Raw genomic sequence first — 3415 nt, forward strand, 5'->3', positions numbered from 1 at the left:
TGATTTGGGGATTTTGGGATTTGGGGATTTTGGGGTTTGGGGTTGGTGGGGATTTTGGGGTTTGGGGATTTTGGGATTTGGGGTTTGGGGATGCGGATTTTGGGGTTTGAGGATTTGGGGATTTTGAGGTTTGGGGTTTGGGGATTTTGGGGTTTGGGATTTGGGGATTTGGGATTTGGGCTGGATTTGGGTCAGTTAGGTTGGGATTTGGGATTTTGGGATTTGGGGATTTTGGGGTTTGGGATTGGGGATTTGGGGATTTTGGGGATTTGGGGTTTGGGGTTGGGGATTTTGGGGTTTGGGGATTTGGGGATTTTGGGGTTTGGGATTTTGGGATTTGGGATTTTGGGATTTGGGGATTTTGGGGTTTGGGGATTTTGGGGGTTTGGGGATTTGGGGATTTTGGGGATTTGGGGATTGGATTTGGGTGAGAGTTAGGCTGGGATTTGGGTTTGGGGATTTTGGGGTTTGGGGTTTGGGGATTTTGGGGTTTGGGGATTTGGGATTTTGGGGTTGGGATTTTGGGATTTTTTGGATTGGGGATTTGAGGATTTTGAGGTTGGGTGGGAGCCCCCTCACGCGGCCGCCCCGGTCCTTGCTGCGCCTGTACTGCGGAGAGCTCCTTGGCAAAGTCGTCAAAGTCGTCATCGCCCAGCGGCTCCTCGGGGTCACAGTACTGGGAGGAAAAACGGGAATTCACGGAAATTGGAAAAAAACCGGGAATTCCATGGGAATTCAGTTGGGCTGGACCCTGGGATGGGGCTGGAATTCCCTCCGGAACCCCAAGGCGGGAATCCTGAGATGTGGCTGGGAATGTCAGGATAGGAAAGCCAGGACTGGGTCAGAATTCCCTGGAAATTCCTGGGATTCCCAAACCCCAGGACAGGCTCAGAATTCCCCAAATTCCCCAAATTCCCCCAGGACAGGCTCAGAATTCCGGGAAATCCCCGAATTCCCGGGACATCCCCGCATTCCGGGACATCCCGCATTCCCGGGACATCCCCGCTCACCTCCAGCTCCTCCTCGAACGCCTCCTCCTCATCCTCGGGGTCGCTGCGGGCGCGGCCCCGCCCCCGGCCCCGCCCCGGGCCCCGCCCGGGCCCCGCGCGCGGCCCCGGAACCCGCGGCAGCCCCGGCACCGCGACCTGCGGGAAAACAACGGGAAAATGGGGAAAAAACACGGGAAAATGGGAAAAAACGGGAAAAATGGGAAATACAGAACCCGCGGCAGCCCCGACCTGGGGAAAACAATGGGAAAAATGGGGAAAAACACGGGAAAATGGGAAAAAACGGGAAAAACCCTGGCCCTGGAACCCGCGGCAGCCCCGGGCACCGCGACCTGCGGGAAAAACACGGGAAAAATGGGAAAAAACACGGGAAAATGGGAAAAAACGGGAAAAATGGAAACACAGAACCCGCGGCAGCCCCGGGCACCGCGACCTGCGGGAAAAACAACGGAAAATGGGGAAAAAACACGGGAAAATGGGAAAAAACGGGAAAAATGGGAAACACAGAACCCGCGGCCACCGCGGCAACCCCGACCTGCGGGAAACAACGGGAAAATGGGGAAAAAACACGGGAAAATGGGAAAAACCGGGAAAAATGGGAAATACAGAACCCGCGGCAGCCCCGGCACCGCGACCTGCGGGAAAACAATGGAAAATGGGGGAAAAACACGGGAAAATGGGAAAAACCGGGAAAAACCCCGGCCCTGGAACCCGCGGCAGCCCCGGCCACCCCGACCTGGGGGAAAATGAGGGGAAAAATGGGGAAAAACCACGGAATGGTTTTTTCATGTTTTTGGTGGGGTTTTTTTGGTGGTTTTTTGGTGTTTGTTTCATGGTTTTTTGTGGGGTTTTTCTGGCGTTTTTTTCATGGGTTTTTGTGGGTTTTTTTTTGGTGTTTTTCATGGTTTTTGGTGGTTTTTTCATGGATTTTTGTGGGGTTTTTTGGTGGTTTTTTTCATGGGTTTTTGTGGGCGTTTGGGTGGTTTTTTTTCATGGGTTTTTGTGGGGTTTTTTGGTGGTTTTTTCATGGGTTTTTGTGGGGTTTTTTTGTGGTTTTTCATGCTTTTTTGTGGGGTTTTTTTGTGGTTTTAATGGGTTTTTTTGCTGTTTTTTCATGGGGTTTTTTGCTGTTTTTCAGGGTTTTTTGTGGGGTTTTTTTGCTGTTTTTTCACGGTTTTTTGTGTTTTTTAATTTAAATTTAAATTTTTCCCCATTTTTCCCCATCTCCCCCTACCTCTGGCGCGGTGCCCCCCGTCCTTGCAGCGCCGGTATTGGTTCAGCTCCTTGGAGAAATCGTCAAAGTCGTCCTTGGGCGCCTCCTCCTCCTCCTCGCCTCAAAGGGCCCGAAATCCTCGGGCTCGAAATCTCATAGGAGCCCCCATAGGAGCCCTTGGGGTCCCCCTTGGCGTGGCCCTTCCGGGCAGCTGGGAGTACTGGTGGGACTGGAATGGCATGGAGAGGCTGGATCCAAAATTCCCAAAAAATCCCAAAAAATTCCCCCCAAAAAATCCCAAAGAATGCCAAAATATCCCAAAAATTCCCCAAAAATTCCCAAAAATTCCCCCAAATTCCTGCTCATTCTGGGGCAACTGGAGTACTGGTGGGACTGGGAATGGCATGGAGAGGCTGGCATCCAGAATTCCCAAAAAACCAAAAAATTCCCCCCAAAAAATCCCCAAAGAATGCCAAAATATCCCCAAAATTCCCCAAAATTCCAGTGACCATTCCCAGTTTCCATTCCCAGCATTCCCAGTTCCCATTCCCAGTATTCCCAGTATAACTCATGGGTACACTGGGCTGTATTCCCGGTATTTCCCAGTATTCCCAGTATAACTCACAGGATACACTGGGCTGTATTCCCGGTATTTCCAGTATAACTCTGTATTCCCGGTATTTCCTGTGTCCCTTCTCCCCAGGGCTGTAGTCGGAGTCGTCGCTCAAATCCGACAAATCCTCGCTGGATGAGGCGTGGCGCTGGAAAATCCCGGAAAATCCCGGAAATCACGGAAAATCAGCCCTGAGCCCTTCCCAAAGCCTGGAATTCCCTTCCCAACCCCTGGAATTCCCAATCCAAACCCTGGAATTCCAACCCAACCCCTGGAATTCCCTTCCCCAATGGGGAACCAATGGGGAACAATGGGAAACAATGGGGAAAACAATGGGGGACAATGGGGAACAATGGGGGAACAATGGGGAACAATGGGAAACAATGGGGAAAACAATGGGGGACAATGGGGAACAATGGGGGAACAATGGGGAACAATGGGGAACAATGGGGGAACAATGGGGAACAATGGGAACAATGGGGGATCAATGGGGGACAATGGGGGAACAATGGGGAACAATGGGGGATCAATGGGGAACAATGGGGGAACAATGGGGGAACAATGGGGAACAATGGGAACAAT

At 51.7% G+C, this 3415-nt stretch overlaps 1 long non-coding RNA gene across 2 annotated transcripts; it reads right to left on the reverse strand.

Annotated features, from left to right (window-relative positions):
• Positions 1-1303: 1303 nt before the first annotated feature.
• On the reverse strand, positions 1304-2880 carry LOC143696508 (uncharacterized). Of its 2 annotated transcripts, none has more exons than XR_013185931.1 (3): positions 2846-2880; positions 2242-2449; positions 1304-1339 (listed from the first exon to the last, which is right to left on the reverse strand). It is a non-coding gene; the product is annotated as an uncharacterized LOC143696508 (long non-coding RNA). The 2 variants fall into 2 exon arrangements; XR_013185930.1 differs by lacking the exon at positions 1304-1339 and adding an exon at positions 1412-1440.
• Positions 2881-3415: the final 535 nt, after the last annotated feature.

Source organism: Agelaius phoeniceus, chromosome 36 (assembly GCF_051311805.1).
Source record: "Agelaius phoeniceus isolate bAgePho1 chromosome 36, bAgePho1.hap1, whole genome shotgun sequence".
NCBI classification, from domain to species: Eukaryota; Metazoa; Chordata; class Aves; order Passeriformes; family Icteridae; genus Agelaius; species Agelaius phoeniceus.